Below are 18682 nucleotides of genomic sequence, written 5' to 3' on the forward strand. Positions count from 1 at the left end.
AAATTGAGCCAATATATAAATATTTGCACGCTCTGATTGCCCGCGGATGAAACCGTGCGTATATCTAGTACATAAGCAAAATAAAAGTTCTATATACTGTAAATACAGCATAACATCTAGCTAAACATTAAATCTACATTACATTTAGCTAAACCTAGTGGGAACGGTGATTAGTATATATGCGGATGTATGTTGTGGAATTTTTTCCCTGCCTATTCGCTGATAGCTCAGGAAGCTGTTTCAGCTACGGGTTTTTTGGCGGAAACGCGAGGAATGAAGTTGTGTGATTTGTTTTATTTTGTCTATTTAGTGTTTCTTCAGGTTTAAATGTGTAATAACGGTGGTTTATTAACTATTTAATATCTGTGAAAGTGCACAAATATGAGAAAATGAAACAAAGACGCTGGACGTAACTTCTCGGGATCCTCCAAAAAGTCCACTGAAAAAATCTCAGTAAATTACCACCATTTTACTGAGATTATATTTCATCTCATATCATCGCATCTCATTTCAAAGTTCATCCCAGTTGATTAATGTCTCACATTAATCATCTTTATTTCATTTCATTTCACTCCATATTACCTATCATTTTTCATAAAAATATGAATATAAATTAAAATAAGACATGACTTAAAGGTCTTAGTTACCAGGTCATAAAATCCCTTAAAAAAATTGTTTCAGCTACGCCCGGACGGATAGTTAAGCTCACGGGCTCAACCTGAGAGAGTTTCCTAATACTAGCCCTAATAGTGCTTCGCAGAATCTACTACCGAATCAGAAACGCGATCCACTGAGAAGATCCGGCGAGAAACTCAGTGTGCAGTGTCTATGGGTTCGCTTGTCGAATTCTTCGTAGTAACCGACAAGTTCGATGAGGACGATGACCGATGCTTGAGGAGCTTAAAAGCATCGTTCCCGAAAGATTTAATTACTCACGCAAAGTTTCGAAATTAAAAAATTCCGTGATTTTATCGTTAATCGCTTCCGCTCATGATATGCTCCCCTATCCTAAAGTTAATGATATCGAACGGCGTGTGAACAGTTTTTACAAATGTCTTTATTACGTACTAGCCGAGGAAGAAATGTGAAATATAAGATTACACCATACCACTTAGATTCTTCCCTATAGTCAAATTGGATCTGGTTTCAAACAATTTAACACCAATTGTGAATTCGAAATCTACAAGTTTATCAAATTATGATTGAGGGCATGTTTTGCAAGATAGAGGGGGAAGAGGTCGACCAAAGAAGACATGGATGGAGTGTGCGAATGACGATATGGGAGAGAGAGGAGTCAGTGGTGAGATGACGGCTGATAGAAGAGAATGGAAGAGAAAAATTAGGCGTGCCAACCCCACTCAGTTGGATAAGGTGGAGAAAAAGAAGAAGATGTTTTTTATCACATCCCGCTAAGCAGCTCATCAAACGTCTCCATATTATGCTTAATTCATATAACAATTTTACAATCTGTCACTCGAAATGTTATATCCGCATTATTATCTCTATGGACTTCAGAGACAAAATACGCCGCGGGTTGGTTGGTCATTAACTGTAAAAATATACCATTTGTTTTAATGTCAACGCAAATTAAGAAACTGTACCTTAAGTAAGTTACGATTCACCTTATTTTATCTTCGTTACAACATTGCTCTAGCTTTCAGACGAACAAACCGAGTTAATTACGTGCGACCAGGAATAAATACACGATCATAATTATAATTCGAAGTAGGTTTTGTTTTGTTTTGTTTGTTTGATTACAGAAATAACACTTTTAAATCATCGTCAATAGAATAGACTGCCTATCGTACAGGTTAATTTCCGATCCTGCGGATAGAATGGAAAGCAGACGACGTCGCCCAAAACACGTCATTTCGGATCCTCTCGTTCCACTAAAGGTGCTTTTAGGTACCCCAGGCACCGGTCATCGTTCTCGTCGAACCCGTCGCTTACGACGAAGAGTCCTTCCGACGAGAAAATTAACCTACGGACACAGCCCACTGAGTTTCTCGCCGGATCTTTTCAGTGGGTCGCGTTTCCGATCTGGTGGTAGATTCTGCGAAGCACGGCTCTTGCTAGGGTTCGTGTTAGCAACGTCGTCAGGTTTGATCCCGGTGAGCTCACCTACTAGTTAAGGTTACGCTGATATGGTCTCTCTATACCATCAGCTTAGGTAGGGAAAAAAAAAGTACAGTTTAGTTTTTATACAATTGTCGTTAATGCGAACTACAAGCGTCATTTTTCTTAACATAGAGAAATATATATATATTATTATATTACATAATATTTTTGGCTGAATTATATTCAATTATATGTATTTGGAATAACCAATTATGAAGTGCTTATGTGTTTCATGGAAACCTGCTCCTGTAATAAGTGAGTGGCGGCATTTATTTTGTTGATGTCTATGTACTCCGGCAACCCCTTAACACTAAGTAGGCCCTGATTTCGTCCACTCATCTGAGTAATAAAAAAAATATTTAAGTAAAAACAAAAGTGAAGCATCTTAAAAAACCTACCTACTTAAAAAACTTACCCAGCGAGAAAATTGTGGCTTCATTCGTGGAAAAAATTTAGCAACGTCCATCTTTCTTTATTACGTAAAGTCATAAACGAACCAATATTTGGATTTTTGTTTCCGAAGTCATGGCTTCTTTTCTTTTAATTTTTTTGCTGAAGTTTTTTAACAAAATTTACACGTTATAACTATTACATACATTATTACACGTAAAACAAGGTACAATATTGATATCTTATTAAATCTAATAAATAACTCGCACGCATAGTTAAGAATATAATATTATTTTCGCTTGCTTTCACATGAACTACTTGTTTACTAACTTATATACATATTTAGGCTACATATTTTCCTAGCTGTAGGTTTTAATTCAGAATACGGGGGTCCTATGTTAGTCATCATCGTTGCCAAACGATATTTCAAAATATTTTTAATATATGTGTCGTGGTTAACGACTTTTAGTAATATTAAGACGTTGTTTTGACTATTATTTTTAATGATGAAATGTTGTTTTGATAAATATCACAAAATGTAGGGTAGACTCCGTAACGCCACAGTATTAAATGGCGGTACGTGGACAGAGTCGTGGCATTCCGTGTCAGACAGTCATTCAGTCCGTATCAGACGGTCCATCCGTCTCAGTCAGTGAGTCTCTGGCAGTCAGTCAGTCGGTATGTGGAGCGAAACTGTCGGTTAACCCTGTCATTGTGAAAGTTGTGTGTGTTGAGTTTCAAAAATTATTATTCAAAAGGTTTTATTGACATTGTAATATCACACAATAAAAATGCTATTAACTTTTTTGCGGACACAAACGACTCACTCAAAGGCGTAAAATGTTTCCATTACACAAATACTTTCTTGGAATTTTCTTTTTTAAATTCAATAGTGTTCTTTATAAATGGAGACTGAAAAGAAATTATTATTCAATGTCGAACCCGCTAAATTGCATTTACACAATGATGGCTTCTGTCTACGACTGATATGATAACGTCGTCTAGACAAGACTTTAAAATGTAGATTAAGCTAACTACGTACTTAAGAGTACTGAATTTTAGTATTAAAACATTTATTTTATTTTTTGTATGTAGCTAAGAAACGAGCTTTACATGTCATATTTACTTCAACACAATCGTTTCCCGCGATTTCGCCACCAAGCAGCATTTGGTGAAAAGCATCTCCTGAGCTTACGCGGACAGCGACTTGATCGAAAGCATTAATATGATATACATTTTTCCAACACAGTTTAACACATATATATATATACACATATTTCCAATTAATTTCTATATCAAGAGAGACATGCAGTTTCAGGTAGATAACAGGTAAGACATTAGTAGGAGCTTACGAAAAAAATACATTTTTTTGTCCATTAGAAGAAATTGTTATTAATATACCGTCGAAAAGTAGAGAGGAAAGAAAAATCTATTATCTTTCACGAGGCCGCGCTCCCTCGGTCGTTATCATGAAGGGTCGAAACGTGAGTGTATAGCCGAGCAGAATAACAACGTCAATGTATTTACTCCTCTGTTTGAAATAATTTCAAAGTTAAACGCAGTTTCAACTAAAAATCTGCAATTTTGGCTGCCAAGACAGACGAACGTACTGTCCCACTAACGTTACTGTCGATCATGGATATCACCAGCCAAGCCACAGCCTACCTCTCTCTATCTACTTTATGTGAACGTGTATTTTAAATACAGACATCATAGCACTCAAGAAACTACCATAGAGTGCAGTTCATTTCAAATTTGGATGGTACGTGACCAAATTGATCCCTAGTAACGCTGCAATTTTAGGCTGTGGGGATGAACTTCTATTAGTGGAAGGATAAAAGAGATGACGGTATCATTTAAAATAATTCCTCAAAGTGCTTTTTTACACTAAATATACCAGATATTTGTTGGTCTCTATTGAAAATAAAGTCTGTCGAACAAGCCCGGGGTAATTCAGCATTTGGCGGGAGAGAAAAACCGGATATTATAGGTTTTAAGAACACCTGAGTACCGGCCGGGTGAGTGCCGGACCTTTCTTTAAGCTTGATGTAAACCAATCAAATGTAGCAGAATTTTTGATGAAAACAATGCTTTTCGCTGGTTTTTTCTGAAGTATCAATTTGTTTTGAAGTACGAACTCGTAGCGAAGAGGCTTTGGAGGTCAATTTTGTATTGTTTCCTTAAGAAAGTTTACAAACGTATTTCTAAATTGATGGGGAATGCTACCTTCCTTCTGAATGTTATAATGAACCACTTTTAAAGGCCTAAAAAGGGGCGCAAACAAATTGATAAACTTAACCATTTCCTAAGACAGCATTTGATATAAACGATTGCTTTTTCTCAATAAGAGACATTTAATCTTAAAACCTCTTAATTATCGACTCCTCGTTTTCCCACATACTGTATCCATTATCTTCCATTGGTTATGATTATTATTCACATATTTCCAAATCCCACCAAAAGCGGGGAGACAAACTAAAAACCGAGAATGAACCGAACTAAAAAAAATCAGGAGCATCGCATCGGAAAATGTAGCGGGTCATAAATCAATATCGGACATTTCGTTTAACGTCTACTTCGCTTATCGGGACGGCCCCGGGGGACCGAACTGGACTGTTACATGGAAAACTGAAAGTACAGATATCGAATATCGAGTAAAAATGTTAGCTCTGTCAAAAACGATTCATAATCTATATAGACTTATAGACAAGAAAATCCGCCTATTTATAATTTTATTTATTGTTAATTTAATTATGAACGGGTGTATATGAAAATTTGGTTATTCACAGGACACCATAAAGAATATTAGGGTTTTATTTCCTTCGAATTTGGACAAGCGTACGGCCCATTTTAACCATTAGTTTCAGTAGCAAACAAATGCTGTATTCCTGGTGTATTGACGAGTCTCATAGATTTGGAAATAGTAAAATGGAACAAATAAATTCTTTATGACAAAACCGACACGTTTATTCCAACACAAGTACACTAGATCCCGCAATCACGGCCTGCTGATTATTTTTCGATTTATAAACAGGTCTATTGCCAAACAATAGATCTAATGGGTGAGTAGAGAAAAATATTTCCTAATAAAGAGAACATAACAGAATATCGAAAAGGACTCCGCTCCAGAATAATAAAGAATACTGGACATTTCAATAACTGTTGTCTTAATTTACAGCAAATATTCATTTTTAACTTGTCCATCGTCACGCACATTACATTATTTACATATTGTACGCGAATGAAGGCTGCGATGGCGTAAAATTTTACAAGCAACAAAACCTAACGCAATAACGTTAGAAGCAGATGTGTCTTTGTACGCGGAATATACCTTATGCACACAAAACGGCGGGTTAGGTACCAATTTACCCGGCTGGAGCACATTGCGCTTTCCACGTCACTAAAATTCAAACTGATGTCTTATTACTTCTTCTAACTGTTAACACCGGGGTTTATGTGTAAGAAGTCGTCGTGGCCTAAAGGATAAGACGTTCGGTGCATACGTGTTGAACGATGCACCGGTGTTCGAATCTCAGGCGGGTACCAATTTTTCTAATGAAATACGTACTCAACAATTGTTCGCGATTGACTTCCACGGTGAAGGAATAACATCGTGTAATGAAAATCAAACCCGCAAAATTATAATTTGCGTAATTATTGGTGGTAGGACCTCTTGTGAGTCCGCACGGGTAGGTACCACCGCCCCGCCTATTTCTGCCGTGAAGCAGTAATGCGTTTCGGCTTGAAGGGTGGGGCAGCCGTTGTAACTATACTGAGACCTTGGAACTCATATCTCAAGGTGGGTTGCTGCATTTACTTTGTTGATGTCTATGGGTTCCGATAACCACAATAAATAAATAAAAAGCCAAAGTACGTCACATCCCACCTAATCGCCGGTCGACCGGTCAAATTAAGGTAATATATTATGTCCTGGTATTACAACTAAAACTGAAAACGTTAATTGCCCAGCGGGATTACCCCGTAATAAGGTGGACAATTACATCCGTGAGTCCGCTCCAACCCTGCACGCGGTTCACGGTTAATTAAACTTTAATTTCAGTGGACTAGTTCATATGCTGGAATATAAACGTACATTACACACATTAACGTACAATGTTAAGAGCTCGTGCTAAGTTGTCAAATCTATATATTAATACGTGAAGCAAAAACTTTGTATCCCTTTTTACGAAAATTGCCCGGACGGAGGAGTATAAAATTTTCCACACTTATAGATAATATAGAGAAGAAGTGCACAAAGCTAATTTTTTTTTTAAATAATGCATAAAAGATACATTAAATCAATAAAGAAAACATTACACACACTACATACCATGTATTTGACGCACACACGCATGCATTCTATTTATTGTCAAACTTTTGTTCTTGGCGTCTGTTGTCAAATTGAGAATAGATTAAATATTGTTTGTCTTTATTAATATTTTTTATAGTGTAGTCTTGGCGAAATTTGTGATTATAGAAGTATAAAATGCAATCATAATAGTGTACAAAAGTACAAACTTACAATTCCAATTAATTATAGTCGAATTTCGACTACTGCGGGACCTCTAGTAAGATCTATTCGATGTACGTATTTGGTTGTGATTCCAATCGTCAGAAAGCATTAATGTGACTTTTAGCGATTCGTAGAGATTATATAAATGTTAAAATTAAAATTATTTTTACAGTTTAATTTCTTCTTTATTATGTTCATTTTATTATTCTCAAAGTTTTCATTCTATGACCATGAATACTTTATGGTTTTCTTAATATTGTATGCCATGCACCCCACGCTTTTTTACAATAAAATATTTTTTTCTTACATTATTTTTAATTCAAATTTATTAAAATTCATTTTCTATTTTTTAGTTGGATTTTCTATAAAAGCGTATTTTCTTAGTTTTATTAAACTATTATTTATTTTTCCTAGTTTTAGTTGAATTTCAATTTTATCAATTTTTAATTTTTTCAATTTTTTTTTAAATATTGCATTGTCATCTGTCATTAATAAGTATACCAAATTTCGAGTTAATCCGACGTTTTGAAGGGAATCAAAATCATGTTCGAAGATTCCGTTACATACATACGTCTGAAGCTAATAAAAGCGTATTAAAAAACCTTCCAGTGCCCCCTTCAGAGCGGCTCACCCGACACCGCAATTAAAGTTTCTCAAATTACTCATTATGTAATAACGAAACGAGACGAGTGTGTGAATCTTGTGTAGTTCAGGGCAACATACGCTCTGTCCCTGTACACTAGAAGGTTTAATTAATTAAGCCGGGGCCCGTTAATTTTCATATAAATTAAGGTGTGCCGCATCAAGGTTTGATCTAGTTACGGTTTGAGTGCGTATCACGCGGCTTGGCGCACGAAATTCGCTTCGCTGTAACGCCGTTGGCCGTTTTGCTATTATCAGGTACACCTAAGTATAGAACATAAACTCGTAACTTTAAAATGAATAATTGGTTACCTCGGACAAAAGTTTGAGAAGCACTTATTGCACAAATTATAAAATACTGTTACGCCGGTAAGCGTAACGCTATCTATCACCGAATAGCCGAACGAATGCCGAAGGACCTAGTAGCATCTAGAACGCTCGAAGTACAACGCCATCTATTGTCAGATTGCGAAAACACACATCGAAGGTACCCGACTTGTGAGGAATGTTCTCGACGATTCTATGGATGTCGTATCGACTATAAAAGCGTTGCAGAGATGGCACGCAGTTAGTCAGTAATTAGAACTACTCGAAGCGAAACAGCGAACGGATCACCTGAAGAGAATTGAGAATTTTAAAGTGTTTGTGAAGTGTTTTAAGTGTTTTAAGTGATAAATACAGTGTTAACTTGTACTTTGGTGGAAATTTTATTTATCCCGAACCTCCAGCGTGTAACAATACCTCTTTAAGAGTCGGGTGAAAGCTCGGAGAGAGCATTTCTTCGACTAAGCCACCTTATTTTAGACTAAGAAAAGCCACTTACTTGACTGTCGATGATGTTCCTGTTATATCCCTCCCTAGCTTGGGAATAGAATGGGGCAATCAACTTCTAAATATATTTAACAACTTGCTCTCTAAGGCCGGATGGTCAGTCAGTATCAATACACAGAGAGCCACACGTTCAATCAAATTCGATTTACTGCATCGTTTTTTGTTAAGACTTTGTTTTTAATTCAATTTAAAATACTATGTATATTCTTTTTGAATAACCTCCTTAGCTTTTCACTCTTTACAGAGTGGTCGTGGTTGATGATGCTGAATTCTCATTGGTCATAAAACATCCTTTGAGATGCGCCCCCGATTGTTGCGGTCTTTAGCGTCTCAGGAACCTTTCCAATGAAACAGGAAGCTTTCAGAAACTCTGTCCAACGCGTAGATGATCGATCGCGGGACTGTCTTATCTTTGGACAACGTGTCGTTCCGTGGGGGGTTCATTTCGTACGTGTCCGAAATATTTCGAGGGTTTGCATTTGTTGATAATTACTATACTGATTACGATACTCGGCAATCGTCATCAGCACATTCTTCAGTGCATCGATTTTGATCCCTGCATCCCGAAATAACTACACCTGAGAAGCCGATATTGAAAAAGAAATCGATCGTTCGAAATCGATCGATCGAGAATTTTTCGTAATTATTAAAACTAGTTTATCCTTTATCTCACCCGTAGAACATCTTATAAACCGTAGAGCACACTCAATACCAAATTTCTAGTTAGTATACGCGTGATCGAATCTCGCATTATAAACGATTAATCGATACAATAATGATCACATCAAGTGCCCTATTCGATACACCTAAGACAGTCCAACGGCCGTCTGATTCCGAACGATTAACATAATCGAAATATTGGGTCCGTTGTCGTATCGATTACATTAGCATTCATAATCGATTACGGCCGAACGTGGCTCGTTGAGTGTTACTGTTGTATATTATAGTAGTGAATACATACGTATTATTCAAGCATGATTATAGGCAATGAAGGCGAAAGATCTTAGGTGTTTGAAATACACTATATTCTTCTCATTCTGTGAGACTTGAGACATCATTTATTAGTTTCAATTTATTATTTGCGATAAAAAGAAAAAATCTTCAGATTTATTTAAAAAGTTTTACTGGTGATAGGACCTCTTGTGAGTCCGCACGGGTAGGTACCACCACCGCGCCTATTTCTACCGTGAAGCAGTAATGCGTTTCAGTTTGAAGGGCGGGGCGGCCATTGTAACTATACTGAGACCTTAGAACTCATATCTCAAGGTGGGTGGGGGAATTTACGTTGTAAATGTCTTTAGGCTCCGGTAACCACTTAAAATCAGGTGGGCCGTGAGCTCGTCCATCCATCTAAGCAATAAAATAAAACAGTCCCACATGTTTATTGGCATAATTGTTAACTATGAATGTAGAAGATGAGTAAGTATAGAGGAAGTGGTAGACCTAAGAAGAAATGGATGGATTGCGTGAAAGACGATATGTGTTTGAGGGGAGTGAGCGAAGAAATGGTATATGATAGAGGACTATGGAAGGAGAAAACACGTTGCGCCGACCCCAGGTGACTGAGAGAAGGGCAGGAAAATGATGATGATGTTTATTTTTGGGCGAAATCGGATTAACTGATGTAAAAAACAGTAACAATACATTCTGAAGCCCAAATTAGAATTACGTAAGCGATCATAATATTAAAAAAGAGAAACATTGTACTAATTTCGAAATTCTTACAAAAAAGAAGAAACATAAAAAAAAAAACAAAAACCGCGTCTACTAAAAACGTGGTACTAATAGCATTTTTAATGTTTTCCCTTCGGCGGCCAACGTTTCAGCCAACATCAAAACTTGGTCCAACATTCATTTGCGTTAATCGCTTGCGGCTATGTTTTCGTTACACAAAACGTGGTTTACATTAACGCAATGAATAACTTAAAATAAATTTTGTTTCAGCTATTTTGTAATGAGTTATTATAGAATGTGTTACTATTGGAGAGTATTAGGCGGTAGGCAGTGGCTTGGCTCTGCCCCTGGCATTGCTGAAGTCCATGGGCGACGGTAACCACTCACCATCAGGTGGGCCGTATGCTCGTCTGCCCACGAGGGCAATAAAAAAAATATATTTTGTTGCATCGCAGGACTTGTGATTAAAAAAAATATATTAATGTGGTCCATTGGCATCGACTAGACTAAAGGCTAAAGGCTAAAGAAACAGAGAGAGAGAGAGAGAGAGAGAGAGTACATACTTTATTGCACACCAAAAAAAAATTAACTTTAGAAAACAGTCAACAAGAATATACAATTTTTTGTTATTTGTTTATATGGGTGGACGAGCTCACAGCCCACCTGGTGTTAAGTGATTACTGGAGTCCATAGACACCTATAACGTAAATGCGCCACTCACCTTGAGATAAGAGCTCTAAGGTCTCAGTATAGTTACAACGGCTGTCCCACCGTTCAAACCGAAACGCATTACTGCTTCACGACAGAAATAGGCAGGGTGGTGGTACCTACCCGCGCGGACTTACAAGAGGTCCTACCACCAGTAAATTTCGTGATTATATTGTAAGAACATCAGTGTTGTCGTCAAACTTGTTAAATCAATCGAAAATGATTAGTGAAACGTTCAAATATAGAACGATGATCATATTAACGACGATGTTCTAGAGCGGTATATTCAGGATTGAATTTAAATTCAACTTAAAAAAAAAAAAACTAATAACAAAAGCATCTCGGAAAGAGGACGATAGAAAGTGATCATCCGATGCATCACACGATAGTATGAGTCAATTTAAAATTTCAGTAAAATCTTCGAAAGCACATAAATCATTGGCCCGTTTATCACCAGCGCTGGAGCAAACATTCATTTGCATTCATGCCTGGAGGCTACGCTTTCTTGAAGCCAGCCTTAACACTGGCGTGGCCTTCTTTTGACTCCGCGGTAAACGGGAAAAATGTGCCCTCACTGTACGCGTTTAGCGGGAAAGATTTTCATTTCTAATTAATTACCATATAATAGGAAATTGACTAATTACGGAATTAATATGTTAGAGGAAGTCTGAAAGTGGCACCTGTGACAGAGAAGCTGAGAAGTGCGCGTTTGGGATGGTATGGACATGTGATGAGACAAAATGAAAATGAGGTTGGTAAGAGAATGTTAACTATGAATGTGGAAGGATATAGAGGAAGAGGTAGACCTAAGAAGAAATGGATGGATTGCGTCGTGAAAGACGATATGGGTAAGAAGGGAGTGAGCGATGAAATGGTATATGATAGAAGAGTATGGAAGGAGAAAGCATGTTGCGTCGACCCCAGGTGACTGGGAGAAGGGCAGGATAATGATGAATGAGGAAATTGACTAATTACAAATTCAGCAATACATAACAAAAATAAAGTTCTTTACTATTTATTTTAGCAGGTTGCCCGTGCAATGTACCGAACAAGTCAAGTCAACAGTAGGCGGCTGTTTGCATGAGTGTACCAGACTTACCACAAACCGGGAGAAGTGGCGATTGCTTGTGAGGCAGATAACATCTGTCCACAGTAAGGACACTGAATGACAACCACGACCGCTCCGACAAGAGTGATACGACAAAGGAAAAACTAATAACTTATTGTTTTTGGTGTATCTTTTTTTAGCTAGTAATTTGAATGTGTGGCTTATAAATGATAATAAAAAAAAAAAAAACGGAAATAAAAACGACCATTACACATTATCTGTATTGATTTCATCATTGACTTGAATCTGTTATGACAGTTTACTCGTACCAACTTTGGTATTAAAATGTAATATTAAAATTTATTGCATTCAAATTGGCTTCTTTGTATCGTATAAACGATAGACACATTAAAACAATACCAATTAGGTGAGTGACTACGCCAATTCTGACAATCATCACGACTACATCACTAGAATTAATAAATTCATAGATGCATTCGAAAAGCAAATGCCCTTGGGATGGTAGCTGTTAGCAGATCCAACCCCTCCTGGCAGAGTCCGTACTCAGCCACCTGTCCTGGTGAAACTGAAAAGACCTCAGAGCCAAAAGTAAAACCTTCCTTTGTTAAAAAAGCGATAAGGGTGGGGCAGCCGTTGTAACTATATACGTTGTAGATGTCTATGGGCTCCAGTAACCATTTAACACCCACCTGGTCTTCGCTGTGAGTTCGTCCACCCATCTAAGCAATAGAAAAAAAAGCCACCAGTAAAACTTCCTTCATTAAAATAGCATTCAACACCGCTAGCTAGTTACCCGCTAACGCTTACGCCACCCACCCGCGGTACAACCAAGCCTCCGTCGTGAAATACAAACAGTGGCGGTCATGTGTTCCGACTTTAAGCTCAGCTTTTGATATTTTCTTTGTATTTTCCAAACGCTTAACGTACTTTTATGGACGTTCAGAAGCTCCGAGTTAAGTCCCTCTAAGAGCTTTTGTATTCGTTTGTCGCTTCCAAAGATAAAGTTTTATCATCGTACTATCAAGCGTGAAGAGCTTTCATTTTTAATTTGACATTTAATATTTACGAAACATTTTCTTGTATACTAGTTTCGATAAGACAAAACATAACGAAATAATGTAGATTGGAACAATGATTTTTTCTAATACCAAAATATGCACACGGGACTAAATAAATATGATTTATCTTAATCGGCTACTTAATCGGTTCTTACAACGGTATTTGCATTATAAAAGTTTCCGTTGTTTTTGCGATCACGGGTAGACTGAGAAATTTTTATGATTGAAAGATTACTGGTGGCCCAGAGGCCTTTCCAGTTTCACCAGACAGGTGGGCGAGCAAAGGCTCAGCCAGAAGGGGTGGGATTTGCTAACAGCTGCCTGAGCGCCTCCGAAGGAGACCTAACAACTCAAGAGCAACTACTTCGCGAATGAATCTACTGCCGGATCGGAATCGCGACCCGCTGAGAAGATCCGGCGAGAAACTCAGCGAGCTGATGCATGGGTTAGGTTGCACGTCGACCTCTTTGTCGAGTTCGACGAGTACGGTTACCGGGGTTCCTAAGCCTGCTCCTAGTGTTAGAGCTGAAGGTATCTAATGCAAGAGTTATTGGATCTGATGGATCCGTAAGGACGTGTCTAGGGCGTCGACGGTGACTGGCTCCTGCATGATCAGGATTCGGGGAGTAGTCAGCGGCGGCAACGATAAGGCGATTATCATGACGCATAGCCAAGACTGAGAAATGCGGGTGGGATGTTAAAAGCTGCAAGAGCTCATGAACTGACGGATTAACTCACGAACGTACTCATAAAATGTCGGAATCGTGGTGAAAGCTCATAAAATGTGCATAATGTACATACGACATAGCTGCGAAAAGTTTAAAACAGTCCGGTCTACAAGCAATGGTGGTACTGGCTGGTACCATAATGAGGTCTCCAACGTATATCATTTTGACATTTTACGTACTGAATGACAACAACACGTTTAAAGAAAAACAAATACAAATCAAAAACTATGAATATTTTTTTTATTGCTTAGATGGGTGGACGAGCTCACAGCCCACCTAGTGTTAAGTGGTTACTGGAGCCCATAGACATCTACAAAGTAAATGCGCCACCCACCTTGAGATATAAGTTCTAAGGTCGCAGTATAGTTACAACGGCTGCCCCACCCTTCAGACCGAAACGCATTACTGCTTCACGGCAGAAATAGGCAGGGCGGTGGTACCTACCCGCGCGGACTCACAAGTGGTCCTACCACCAGTAATTACGCAAATGATAATTTTGCGGGTTTCACTTTTATTACACGATGTTATTCCTTCACCGTGGAAGTCAATCGTGAACATTTGTTGAGTACGTATTTCATTAGAAAAATTGGTACCCGCCCCCGCGGGATTCGAACACCGGTGCATCGCTTCAACACGAATGCATCGGACGTCTTATCGTTTAGGCCACGACGATTTCAAACGAATGTGGTTATGTTATTGAATCTTCTTTTTAATTTTCTGAGAAAAAGCAGTCTTATCGATAAGTTATGATGCTTTTATACGTGTCTTTTATCTGGCTTATTCGTTACGGAAACAAACAAGAAACAATAAAGCAATTCACTTGAAGAGACATAGAGCGTGTGAAAAGTCCACGAGAACCTTCTTTAAAGATTACGATCGCGAAAGGAAAGCCATTAATCTCTTGGCACGCACTGATTCAACAGGTTCGGTAAATTCTTTGGACTTCCTTAAATGGCTTCGAGTTTAATTCAAAACAAAAAAAAGCAAGTTTCGATGAAAAATTACATTGAGCCATCTAATACCGCTGAATCATTCATTAAAAGCACAACCTATTGATCTTCTCAGTGGGTTGCGATTCCGATCCGGTGGTAGTTTTTTTTTGTATATTACCCTTGCAGGCAGATGAGCATACGGCCCACCTGATGGTGAGTGGTTACCGTTGCCCATGGACTTCAGCAATGAGAGGGGCAGAGCCAAGCCGCTGCCTACCGTTAAGTCCTGAAGACTCAGTGAAGTACTGCTCTTGCTAGGGCTAGTGTTAGCAAGTCCTCCCAGGTTGAACCCGTGAGCTCACCTACCCGATCGCACGTAGTCGGAATAGCCCAATAGGAACAGCAGAATCATGCGCAATGATTCGGGACTGTGCTCTGTTTGGAAGTGGTTGACATTCAACAAATACATACATATATGCATTATGCACTAATATGCAGACAGTCGAACCTGGGATCCACAGGATGGTCAACTTCGCTCAGCCAATCACGCCAACCACTGGCCCCTCATTTCGACGCCGCCAATCAAATCGAAGCTAAAATAAACTCAGCTTCGTTTGAGTTTAAATATTAAAAAAAATATATGTGTGTGTGTGCTTGTCACACACGGTAGAAGTGAAACTTATAAAAAATAAGAATAATCGCAAGGGTCAACCACCAACCACTCCGCAGTGCAATGGAGCAGCCTCATCCTGAGGGAACCGCCTGCATGATCACGATATCTCTGCGCCACGTAAGTATGATTCAGCAAGAGAAATACGAGAACGTCTATCAACTGTGTAACATCTCGTCATCGCGATTCAGGAATTGTTGAATTTCCGTGCAGCGACATCTGTTGATCACAAACTAAATAGAAATAATTGTAAATCATCTTTTATAGTATGAGGTGGTGCCCTCTGTGAATTGATATTTTAACTTCACGTTTCATTTTTTCGTTTCATCGAGTTTTAAATCACACCCAACGATTCTAAAGAAGTTTCACTTCAATAACACTGTATAAATCGCATATCTACCGTCGGGAAAGGTATATTACAAAACCAAATAAAGACTACCGTTGGAATATCCAATTTCGCACGTGTGACGTTCACGACGCGTGTCCAAACTATTATTTCTAACGGGGACCGCGCGGGTAAGCGTATCGATGGGAATACGTATTCCCATGATGGTCGTTAACGTTTCGAACCGTTTAAGACTGCTGTCTGGTGGATATAAATAAAATCGAATCACGCTTACGCAGCGTCTTATGGCGGTATTTTTCCTAACCTTAATCTTTTTTTTTCTCGTGCTTAGATGGATGGACGAGCTCACAGCCCACTCGGTGTTAAGTGGTTACTCGAGCCCATAAGCATCTACAACGTAAATGCGCCACCCACCTTGAGATATAAACTCTAAGGTCTCAAGTATAGTTACAACGGCTGCTCTACCCTTTAAGCCGAAACGCGTTACTGCTTCACGGCAGAAATAGGCAGGATGGTGGTACCTACCCGTGCGGACTCAGAAGAGGTCCTATCACCAGTAAAATATATGCATTCGAATAAAACATTTGTATGCCAATAACAGAGGTTTTAAATACCGCCGAAGACTTAGCTTGACACGACCTTCAGCAATGAAGAGACCGACTCAGAAGATACACTATTTGGCTCTCCATAAACAACCACAAATAAGCTTCATTCTTGCAAAATATGTGATAGAATTTTCGATATTGTTAAAACTTTAAATATATTTTTTCTTTAAAACTGCAACATTTTTAAAAAAAATCTATAATGAAACGTAATAAGGTAGCAAGTACAGTACTCGATGAATTTATTAGTGGACATATAGATCATCAGACCATCAAAATATTGTGTTCATAAATTTACACACGTCATTTCGAATCCTCCCGATCCACTAACGGTGCTTTTAGGTACCTCAAGATCCGGTCATGGTTCTAGTTGAACCCTTCGCTTGCGACGTAGGGCTCGGCGAGTACCCACAGACACAGACAGCCCATTGATTTTTTTGCCAAACCTTCTCCGTCACTTCACGAATTATCACTTCAAAAACGTCTCCACAATTGAACAAACTTTAATTACAGTTAATTCCTAAACATTTATTTAGTTTCACAGCCATATTTAACTATATATTTTCCGTCTACTTTCCACTAAATTAAACGTTAAACTCCCAAAGGACTCAAGCACATTCAAAGACCTAAAACTGCACCAAAGGGCGTCACGTAACACACCCCTTTTCCAGTCAAAGGTCAAACAATGTCATCCTTTGGATCGTACACGTCGACACACACGAAACGTTTAGTTACCCAGCGCGACCTCCGAGGTCGCACGCTTGAATAATTCACAACGTGAACAGAATACAATGGTATTTGTAACCGTACACACACTCTGATACAGACATGTCGTACGTCTTCAAAGTCTTGAAGTGCTTACACATTTCAATCAATTATCGTTGTGCTTTTATTGCTCCTAATGCGAAGGCGGCTTCCTTGAATTAAGTGATAATAGAGACCATCGAAATGCCAATGTGAATGACGCCGAATACCATCCCAACGGTAATACCGGACAGACAAGATCATGGTACCAATCCGCGCAAAATCACAATACGAACAAACCACGGGCAAATGCTGATTGTCGATATCGGTATACTGATATGACACTCAGAAAATAGTGATACCCATTCTCCTCCTTATTTATCTACTGGGATAGACGGTGTAGTACTATTTTCGGCTACACCGCATAACCAGTATTATCTTCAGTAATGTTTTATAAAAGACGTTAGAAAAGATCAATTACTACCATAATTCAACTCGCGAAAAGCAATTATCGAATAGAGGTCATCTACGCAACTAAATCTGCCGCCAAGCAATCATCTGTTCCAGTTTCGGGGATAGTCACAACTGTTATTACAATTCAATTGGATTATCCGCTTCACGTCTCAAGGTAACTAGTTGCTTTCGCATTCTACGAAGCAAGCTATTGCCACTGAATTTGTCGCAGGATTTTCTCAGTAGGTCACGATTCCGATTCGGTGGTAGATGCCGTGCAGCACTGCTCTTGCTAGGGCTAGTGTTAGCAAATTCTCTCAGGTGGAACTTGTGAGCTTACTACCCGTCCAGGCTAGCTGGAATAGCCCCTACCAGCGAATAAGTACGGAAAAAAATCAAACTATCTACAATACATCATTGAAAATATTTCAACTCATATTAATGACAAATCCGTACACACACACATGAACATTTGAGCAAAGATTATTAACACATTCAGTACTCGTTTGTCTCCCACCCCCCCCCCGCCATATCTTGCGGCTTAATTATCTATCGAGAACTTGGAGCATGCGGTTTTAGATTTTCTAACTTGAATCCGGGAGAGGTATGTAATCAACTAACTTGCCAACTTTGTACTTCAGACTTAATTTACATCGGCTGTTTATTGTACATTGTTAACACCGATCGGAGGATTTCCATAGGGATCGGTAGCGCTTCAGACATTCTCTATGCCCAAGAAGAACTTAATCAGTTCAATCAGGGTTGGCATCGGTCTCGAAGGTGGTTCTTTTTTTTATAAACCAATAACAGAAGCGCGTAGCTGTGAAAGTGTACGAGAAACAGCTAATTTTTCTGGCGAGTGGGTAGTGAGATGACTGCATTCACGCTACGTGTTTATGGGCTTGGATAACCACTTAACACTGCATAAGGGGATTAACGACAAATGTAAGTCTTCTGCCGAGCGGGTGATATTGCTCGGTGCATTACCGACGGTCTGAATGTTGTTGTTCGGAACTTGTATATATGCAAGCTAATCTTGAAAATGTCGTAAGCGAGATTCAGGCAACTGTCAAATATCTTGTGTCGTACGATAGCTACAGACACAACTTGATGGATTGTGAGCTCGTTTGGCCAATTATAATCCAATCCAATCATTTTAACGTTAATTATACTAAAGATAGTGACAAAAACGAACAAAACAAAT

General features: G+C 38.7%; 1 protein-coding gene across 2 annotated transcripts in view; it reads right to left on the bottom strand.

Annotated features, from left to right (window-relative positions):
* LOC101738381 (heterogeneous nuclear ribonucleoprotein L) overlaps window positions 1-18682 on the bottom strand; it is a 413691-nt gene that overhangs the window by 208954 nt on the left and 186055 nt on the right. The gene's annotated exons all lie outside the window — the stretch shown is intronic.

The sequence above is a fragment of the Bombyx mori genome, chromosome 24 (genome assembly GCF_030269925.1).
Source record: "Bombyx mori chromosome 24, ASM3026992v2".
NCBI classification, from domain to species: Eukaryota; Metazoa; Arthropoda; class Insecta; order Lepidoptera; family Bombycidae; genus Bombyx; species Bombyx mori.